Source organism: Chelonoidis abingdonii, chromosome 8 (assembly GCF_003597395.2).
Source record: "Chelonoidis abingdonii isolate Lonesome George chromosome 8, CheloAbing_2.0, whole genome shotgun sequence".
NCBI lineage: Eukaryota > Metazoa > Chordata > Testudines > Testudinidae > Chelonoidis > Chelonoidis abingdonii.
Genome location: NC_133776.1, coordinates 99,072,326 through 99,082,735, shown reverse-complemented (window position 1 = coordinate 99,082,735; position 10,410 = coordinate 99,072,326).

Genomic DNA, 10,410 nt, shown 5'->3' with positions numbered 1-10,410 from the left:
GGGATATTTTACTTGGGATAGCCTAAGGCCTGAGCCATGGCCCCCAGCCCACCCGCACAGCCCCTTCTCCACAAGACCCTGCGCTGTATCTTCCCACCAAGACCCTGCCCCCCATTTGCTTCTCTCTGCCCCCTCCCCTCCAATTGCTTGCTCTTATGGCCAATAAAAAGTGAGGTCCTGGCCCCATGCATCATCTAAAACATTTTGTCTCTGATTTAGCGCATCCTTTAGTTATTTTGCAGACCTCCACTTCCCTCATTAGTCATGGCTTTGGGTGTGTCTACATGCAAGCCACAGAAGAATACAGCTTCTGCAGTTATCGCATAGTTGGCTCCTTGCGTCGGTGCTGCACGTACTCACCAGGAGCATTTGTTTCGATGTACAGCCTGCTGCTCCAGGAGTAGGTATCCCAGGTTGCAACCCACCGTGGTCCTGTTCACTGTCCTTTGGGAAGTTTTGGCAATGCATGGTGGGAAAGAAACGAGCCTACAGTCCTAGTCACCATGCATGACTAAAGTCCCTTCCATTCCACAATGCCATCCCTAGCCCAGAATTTTCATGCCTATATTGAAAACTCCATGAAAGCGCACAGGACTCGCCACTGTTCACCATCTCTGACTGAAGCATGGAGTCTACACAGCTCTGCACTATTGTCATGAGCCTTGCAAGCACAGGACACATGATCCTCTGGTGTCTGCAGAGCTGTAAGAAGAGCCTTGGGGAATATGAGGATTTCCAGATGGTCAGATTTTGATGGGACATAGTGAGAACCAATTTAAGATTGTCTGTGATGTTCCTGCAGCAGCTCCCAATGGTGAAGTGCTGCTTCTGACCCTGAGAAATGAGCATTGTGAGGCAGGCTTAGGATGATGAACTTTACGACGTGCAATGCCACATTCCTGAATTTGTGTTGAACTTGCCCTAGCCCTGCAGCCCCAGGGCACCAGAGAGAGAGCTGCACTGACTGGCAAAGCAAGTGGCAAGCACACCGGGGAAGCTTGCAATGCCAAATTCCTACTGGTCAGTGGGAAATCATTTTGGAGTTGGAAAATCCCATGTGAGGCCATTGTCTCCTGAGGCCCTGGTCCTAACTACAGTCTATTATTCAGTATTATTCAAAAACATTTACATCACTGTGGGATTTGTTGTCCTCAGTCATGAGCAGGGACCTTAGAAATTACCAGCAGAAATGGGAAAGGCCATGAATCCCAAGCATGCAGGCCCAGATGCCCACAGGTCATTAGCTGCCTAATTCCCAGTTGTCCGACTACCTGAGAGGCTCAGGGCATTAATTATTAAAAAAGCAGCTTTCTAGCCCATTCTGCTGTGTAACTAGCCTTGACAAGGCAAACATGACCAACTGGTTTGGGATTCTGCATTCACAATGAATACCATTAGAGAAGCGTTGTCCCTTCCCTAGTTACCTCAATGGGCTGTTAACACTGAAGACTACTTACGGTCTCTTAAGTGCCAACATTGTCAGGCATTTCACAGTTGATCTTGCTAACAAATATCCAGCTAATGCACTTATCCCCTGCAAGGAGAGGTTAACCTGTCCAAATTGACATTCCATAGGAAGAAGCTGCTATTTTCAATACAATAATTGTTGAATAGTCTCTGAAAATATTCTATGAAGCAGGTTTTGCCACCCTCCTTTCCAAGTTAACACAAATGAATGCCAGCGTTATGAACATAGTGAGAACCCCAAAGTACAATCACCTGCAAAAAACCCCAACACAGCTGTCCCTCCTGCCCCCACCCCTTTTAATATTAACATTTGATAGACATGCCTGGTTCGTTAAATATCTGTAATCTGAGATCTCACTTGATGTAATAAGATCACTGTCCCGTGCATCACGGGTAGAGTAGAAATGCTTATTCTGTAATTTGGTAATGCCCTATTAAATACAGAGATCTGATGACTATCTTACAGTGTAATGCTTCTGTAACCAAAAGCTCACTGTTGTAATGATTATTGTTTTGTCTCTGATATTTACATGGCCAGGATATGCAAATCTGTTAAAACTTCTCTAAATTAATAGTTAAAAATAAAGACCCAGGTATAGAGGGAGAACCCTTATATCATTTGTAGGATGATGGAGACATTGCTAAGATCCTGTGTGTTTTTTAGGAAACTTGGCCCAGCAGTCATTTCCATATATGAACACCAAAGTTATGAACTGACCACTCAACCACACACCTCATTTACAACTGGAAGTACACAGTCAAGCAACAGCAGAGCCAAAACAGATCAAAGAAAGAAAATACAGCACAGTATTGTGTTAAAATTACAACTATAAAGGGAAAGTTTATAAAAAGATTTGACAAGGTAAGGAAGCTAATCTAGGCTCTTACTTGGGTGTTGCCCCTAACCCAGCTTACACACACACACACCGAGTTTGGTGGTGCTCTCAGTTTGGGCTGCCTGACCCAGCTAGGGCTATAGCATGAGGCTTGAGTGCTGCTAATCCACCCTCTTTGCACTAGCAGCAGAGAGTCCTGTGGCACCTTATAGTCCTGTGGCACCTTTGCACTGTTTCCCTGGGGAGGAACCCTATGAGACAGTAGTTTCAGAACAGATAAGGGCAGAGATAGAGGAGAATGCAGGTCAAGGAGATCAGATCACACTGGTACTTTTTTCTTACTGTGATACAGAAAGCTGAAGAGAAGAAACCTTCACCCCACCATACCCCCCTTGACAGGAAAAGAATGGGCTGTTTCATTGCTTTTCAGGGCCATCTGTTCCAGTCAGGAGTGTCCTGAAAGTCAGCGAGAGGTCCAGAACCTCCAGGGGAAAAGAAAGATGACCACGGACAACTTGCTGCAGGAGATGCAGAAGAACTTTGCCAGCAAGTCAGACCAGCCCTTGCAAGTGCAAAGGGAGATGGTGGAACAGGACTGGTAGAAGCAGGCCGTCCTGGAAATGGAGAAAGATGGGCATGGACTATATCAAGCACAACTGGGTGATGAAGGAGCAGGATCACCAGTAGCAAAGAGAACTGTTCAAGTAGCTGCTTGGCATGGTGACCAGCAGGCAGTTGAATGCACCAGCCCAGCCAAAGACCCTGCCCCCGTGCCACCTGCTCCAATGGCCATCCCTCTACGCTACTCGGTCCTGCAGCCACTAGTTAATTCTAGACAGGGACTGAGCCAGTCAATGCAGTCCATAGAGGGAAGTGCACATAGGTAGATAGGTATACGCAATACATTCAAACCCAGTGCATCCTGGGGGAAAGAGAACAGGTGCACTGATGATGGGCAAGTCCATTCCAGGGGCCAGTGCTCTCCTTGGTTTTATTTTCTAGTTTGCTTTCACGGCTCATTGGTTTGGTCTGTGGCAGCCGGATTGCTTGTGTTGTTAACTTTTAGTCAATTATTTTGCTGTTCAGTACCTCGGTGCGTGAGTGTTTGGGAAACAATCAAAATACGGGAACTTCAAAGCAGAGATTTGAATCAAGTCTCAAATTTACAATGCAGAAAATGTTCAATTGGTACAGCATAAAATAGTCTTGTGTTCACACTACCCCTTATCCCAAAGATTGGGGCACACAGTGTCCCTTACTCCCCTTGTTCTCTTGACCCAGCCCCAGTTAGAAGAGGTGCACTTTCTGTTTGTCTATCTCAGGCCTGTAAACCAGCACAGGGCAAAGTTCTCCCCCTGCTCCTCACTTCCGTTGCGCAGTCATGGCATGCCCCAACAACAACGGCATCACACGCGGGGCTCCAAATGGGTTTGTCGGCAGTGCCATCCTGCCCGCAGCCAGCCAAAGGCACATTCCACCACCATCCCCCTCAGGGTGTAACTAAACCTTTTTTGCTAGGTGTGCTCACATCAGGGCAGGGCAATAGAGGATATGCTGGGTCTCCCGCAATAAGAGTGGGTACACACAACCCTTGATGTCCATATGATTAGGTGGGAATAAAATCCCATCTTGTACCAGTTTGAAAATGCCAGTCCTCCAAAATACCTCACCTGTGTACAACAGTGGAGTCCATGAACCTCCCTCTAGTGTTGGTGCCAAGGCCCATATAAATGCTTGAGTAGCATCCTTTCCAGTTTACAAAGCACATGCATGCCCTCCCATGGCTCCAGCACAGTTCAGGAAGTCCGTTCGCTCAAAGTCCACTGCTGTTTCAGGACTTTTGCTCTCACAGAGTGAACCGCTGCAAACCTCCATCGCCTCTGCGCTCACAGCTGACTTGCCATCTCCAAGCTTCCAGATGGCAATAACAGCCCATTTTTGGACTAGCATGGACTCCATCCTCTGCAGGTCCTGGCACTGAAGGGCTGTGGAGAGCTCCTCAGAAGTTCTGGAACTACTACTGGTCATCGCAGGGTCATGTAGTCACAGCACTCTGCTTGTGGTTATGCTCCAGAACTGCCAGTTAACGCAGGAAGATTCCACAGCTAGTGCAGCCTGCATCAGCTGACTCCACTGCTCCATGTTTGCATGCAACCTGCATGATCTCCTCACCAGGGCCTTTTCAGGAGGACAAGCCACTTCTGAAATCCCCCCCCTCCCACGTCTCCTGCCCTGCATCTGCATCCTGTTGCCAAAATGAGAGCTGGATTAGAGCCAACAGTCGGAACAGGTTATGGTCCTGAGCTTGATCCATGCCACTCAGGGGCCCCAGAAAGACTGATAAGTTCTCCACAATATACTTCAAAAGGAGGCCAAGAGCAGTGCCGCATAGTGAAGCGCTAAGAACCATAGAATATGACCCCAGAAGTCTTAGTGTTCCACATAAGTGACTGCAGCACCAGTTTGGGCTAAGCAACTCCAATATGGCTTTGCCATGTGGCCCGTCTGTGCTGACTGCTGTGTGTGTTGCTTTTCTGCTCACACCCGCATTGAGTTTCGGAGTGGTAGCCGTGTTAGGCCCATGTTAAGCCCAGGTTAGACTTAGCCAAGTATCAATTGCACTGCAGTGAAGACTTTCCCTTTGTGCAGAGAGGGCTTAGAATCCCAGTAAGAATCCAACCTTTGAACCCTGGAAACTGGCAGAAATCAGAGTTTGTTGGAGGAGAACTGTGCTACAATGACAAATGAGGGGAAGGAGACACCACACAAAACCCTAGTCTTGAGAAGAGCTTAAAAAAACACCTTTGTGTAATAACGATAGATTCAACTCTTTTTAAAGGTGGTTTCATAGCACGGAGTGCAGACGGGACTCTGTTGTTACTTCAGCTACGCATGCAGCACATGGGGCAAGTTTGTAAGACTACCCATAAATATATACATATGCGCACATAAAATTTAAGATAGAGACACACACATTTTTATTGACTTCTTTACTGCAGCTTAATACAATGTTGTAAGGAAGTGAGTATTAATTCATGCATAGACAATGCTTGCCCAGCCTTGTACAGCTCAGAAAACAGACTCAGAAAACAACTGCTTTATATACTGTTGTTCACAAAACAATCATTCCTCTTTGCCCCAACGTGGCAAGTATAAAACATCATTTCTTCTTCACATTTTTATCAAGGACTTTCAAGTGTCACTTTGCAATATACAGAGCGGCCATGAAATTGAATGTGTGCAGTGAGTCTAAATAAAAGACTTTTAGACCAAAGCATTTCTTCTTAATTTTGGTTTAATAACATGGGACTTTCCTGTCAAGAGAACTTGTTACAGTACAGTGAAAAAGAAACCAACACCAAAGGGCTAATCCTGAACTCTTTACTCAGGTAAAGTTCCCATTGACTTCTGAGAGCGACTTCTTTCTTATGTAGGGCATTCAAGAACAATCACTAACAGGACTAGCAAACATCCATAGCTATGCTCTGACTCTTCTCTTTGTGTCAAATGTATTTATATCTTTTGTGAAACCAGGACAGAATGTTGCAAATGGGGACGTATGAAATTAACAATCTCAGCCTGGTGTGAAGGGACACAGCAGAAAGTGCTGCACAAAGATGGTTAGACAGAGGTCTTTCCTCTGGGTGGTATAGAAAGACACATTATATCCTGCTGAGAAGCAAATAGAAAAGTTTGCCAAGGCCAAAACCCTCAGTCACAAGCTGCAGAAAAAATACAAAATTACAGACTCACAAGTTACAGCACTGTTGAATTTCCCCTTATTCTCCGGACTCCCAGTCACCCGACCCATCTTCTTTTGGCTGGTGTATGCATGGGATTTTTGCACCAGTGTAACTACCTCAGTTTAGTTACACTAGTGCTAACCTCGAATGCAGACATATTTTAACCAAGTTAAATCATGCTTAAACTGGTTTAGTTTAATCCAGTAGTTTTCCAAATTCAACTAACCTGGTGTAAATCAGATTAAAAAAAAAAAATCAAATTTAGCACCAAGGGTGCCTGATTTCTTATCTAGGCAAGCCTCCTGAGATTGGCTGCCCTCCCTCAAATAAAGGTAACCAAATCCAATTTAATCTGGTTTGGTATTTACATAGCCCCTGTCAGGGCACTATCAGAGTGCCCTCCAGGTATTTATAGATTGATTCTCAAAGTGTCCCAGTGAAGTAGGGAAGGATTTACAGGCATAGAGAGATTAATGCTTGTCCAAGGTCACACATCTATGGAAGAGGAGGGAACAGAACCCTGATCTCCTGAGAGGAAATTGACTGGGATAGCGATTCCAGAATAGCCCCCCATGCGGATGCTCTTTTGGAACAAAAAGTCACTTTATTCCAGAACAACTACTGCACTCAGCAGTAACAATTAAAGTCACACTGGGAGCTATTCCAGAATAGCTATTGTGGACTAGCCTTTTCCAAAATAGCTCATCTGGTCCATTTCCCCATGTAGACAGGCCTTAACCAAAAGTCCCTACAGAAGACTTGTCAAAACCAAAAGAAAACACATCAGAATTTCAAAAAATCTCTATTACGAGATTTTAAAGTTTTTCTTTTTTCCTTCCAGCATCCCAGGCACAAAGGAACTGACTCTGAACCATTGTATGCCATTGATTCCACTGGAAACAGGATTAGGCCCTAAACAGGCACAGTCAAAGTGATCACATCATTCAGACAGGCAGTTGTAGAGACTTGGTACTAAAGTGTGCACAAGTTGGACAGAGCCTCAAAGCAGTCATATTATTTTGTTTCTGCAATTTTATTCACCCCTGTTAAATAATCTGTTTTTTCCCCCCCTTCATTTAACATAGATAAAACATTTAATGGAGGTGTTTTGTAGCCAATATATTGGCTTAGTGATCTTAAAGAAGTATATTTTCCTCCTCTCATTTCTGATATGGAAGTACCCAGATCTAACAAATACTTTAGATTTATGTGTGTTAATCAAATGCTTTTTCACACTGAGTTTAACATTCATCTCTCCCTATGGAAAAGAGCATTAGAAACAAGGGAAGTGAATGAAAAAAGAAATCTAAAAATCCTACAGGCATTCTCTACCAGTGCCTACATTATTGATCCCTCTGTTAATTTTCCATGATTTTTTACCTCTTCTCCACACCTAATTTTTAAATTGAAAAATAGTTTTGCTTACTGTTTTTGTTACATCAAATGCACTTTACAGCCCTTGAGGGAGGAAAGTCTTCAAAATGTAACCTGAGATGCTGTGGTTTTTTGGAATCTGCAGACTGAGCAGCACCAAGTGGAATCTTCCCCTCTGCTTTTCAACAGGTTGTTCATGCAGCAGGTTAAATATTGTTACCACTTTTAAATGCTAACACTATTAACCAAGGCACTCCTGATATTCTATCCATTTAGCCAGGGATGCTGGATTCACCTGCACTGGAGTTGAAAGAAATGGAGAATAAGGCTGCAGATTTTCATTGTCAAAACACCTGATAATATAATTTCGAGTACATAGCGATTAAGCATTTCACGGGCCATAAACCCTCCGTGGGAGGGGCAGATGCTCAGCACCTGGCAGGATTAGGTCCATTAGTGAGTTCTAAAGCAGTTACACTCAGCAGCATTTAGAACTGTTTGCAGATTAATTTGTTAATCCGATTTCTCGTATTTCCAACGCCCAGCCCTCGCTCGTGAGAATGTGCAGATCCCGTTGACACCAGTGTGAATCCGGACTAGTCGGGGAGATGCTGGCCTGTCTGAGATCAGAATTTGGGCCTCTGTTCAGAGTAAAGTTTGAAGTTTAAAAATAAATCCCAGCACAAGCAAAATGTTTTAGTTGTGTGCAAGGGAAGCCTTCTCCCTCCACCCTTGCCTAAGAACCAGTTTTACGGAGTTGTTTTGTTTGTTGGGCGGGGGGGGGGCTCTGGGCTGAAACAGAGCATGAGAAACCGCAGCCCCTAGGAAAAATGAAAAGCTGCAGGTCAAGTTTTCTCCTCCAGTTTGCTACTGTCCCCTCAGGTCTGTGAAATGCCAGTGTGATGGGGGCAGCTTCAGCACCCTCCTCCCTAGGGAAGCAAGGTCGGGGGGAATTTTTCCGCTTTCTCAACTGTGACCCAACTGCTCTTCTACAAGAAGGGAAGATTCCCCTCCACCCCCAAAACTAGAGCGCTGGGAACCTCCGTGTCAGTGGACCCCCCTAGCTCCTGGGAAATATTCTGGGAGAAGAAATATCGTGTCTGGCTTACTCGGCAAGCAGCAGAGGAGCAGGAAGGACAGTGCACTCAGGGGACACATACAGCGAGGCCGCGCAGTGCTGATCCCGGGGAGCGCTCTCCAGTGAAGCAGCAGGAGAGGTTCTGCTTCCAAAGAACCCGCGCTCCCCGGCCTGCAGCAGTTCTCCGCTCCGGCAAAGCCAAGAATCTCAGCCTCCGACAGAGGGGAGCCGCGGCTCCTGAAGATGCGTTTATAACGGGGCAGAATTAGGGGGCTTAGTTCGGAGCTCGGGAAAGCAGCTGTCATCCCAGCGGAGTTTCAGCGGTTTACACTACGTCTGAGTGGGAGTCTGACGTCCTCACGGGGGTGATTACATGCGATCTGGTTTAGAAGGGGGCTGTTCTAAGGGGAGGGGACCCCGCACCCTTTCGTCACAAAGGGATTGTGTTGTTCTGCCCGCGGCTTATAGAAAACCATCCTGGGGCAGCGATTGCTCCCAGCAGCGATGCGATCTGCAGCCCAGCCCGTCTGGCCCTGTCTGTCCCCTTATCACCGTCCCGGGAGCTCCAGGGCCTGGGTTACAAAGGCGAGGCCAGTGCTGTTTTCTCCTTGCAAGAATGCGGTGAGACACCGCGGGTTCCCTTCCCCAGGGCCCCGATTACCAAGCCAGCAGGGCAAGGGGTGGGTAGGGAGAAAAGCGCTGAGAAAAGGAGAGGGTATATAGGGGCGGCGAATGTCTGCGTTTAGAAGCAGATACGTCGGGTTTTCCAAGCTGAAAAGTGTCCCCTCCCCCACTACTACTACTGATGTTTTATCTGCAAAACGTTTTAATATCAAGTGTGCGCGCAAAGGGTTTTAGTGTCCGCAGGCTGGGGCGGGAGATCGTCCCTCTGCAGACAGCTGAGGGCGGCGGGGCCTGGGGGCAGATTGGCGCCCACTCTTGGTTTGTCTCGTGTACTTTCCCTTGCCTGCGATTATCCAGGAACAAACAAAACATCCAGGAGGCTGGGGGGAGGTGGAGCTGGGCCCAAAGGAGTGTAAAAATAACTAAATCCCCTTTTCTTAAACGAGTTATTACGTGGGGCGGCGCTTCTTCGTTAATCAGGCGGGGAGAGGGTATTTCCCCAGGGGAAACCCCCACCCTCTCTAGGAACCGGCGCAAAGGGACGCAGGGTTCAGGCGACGTCTCAGTTTAAACCAGGTGTTATTTAAAAATAAACCCGTGCGCTCGTTACCCCTAAACGCCAGTGAACCCCGCGAAATTGACCAGAGCGCTGCACCCCCTGAGCAGACACAGGCCCCCGCCAGGCTCCTGTGGCAAAGGAGTGTTTAAAATACTTCGGTGGTTAGCCAGCCAAACTCGTGGCTACAAGGAAAAGTCTGAAATTAATTCCAGAGCCTCCCAGCGCGAATCGCACTTCTGGAGTTGGGTGAAATTTTACCCCTAGTGGGTAAAATGCAGCTGGGGGGGAGGGGAGTTATTCACGCTTTTGTTTTGTTTGAGGGGCGAGGAAAATGTTTTCGACTTTTTCCTGTGCAGCGCAGCACCGAGAAAGTGGAGTTCAGCGTTGTGAGATTCACAAAAGACGCCCCCGCGTCTCCAAAATCCTTTTTTCCCTTAGGAAAAGCCAGTTAAGAGCTAGGAGATGAGAGTCAAATTAACAGGCTTAGAAATACTCGGCTCGAACCCGCCTCGTGTAAACGCCAGGATCTTTGTTTTTCCAACAGCTTTGGCTAGTAAAACTCTCTGGCGCAGATGGAATAAGTCAGCCAGGCTGGCATAGAGCAGCCTCAAGCCACGTGAGAGATTCTCTTTTCCCCCTGCCCTAAGAAATACAGATTACAGGTGCCAAACGCGAAAGGAGCAGAAAAATGAGTTAAGGCAACATCAGTTACATTAAAAACCAAAAAAA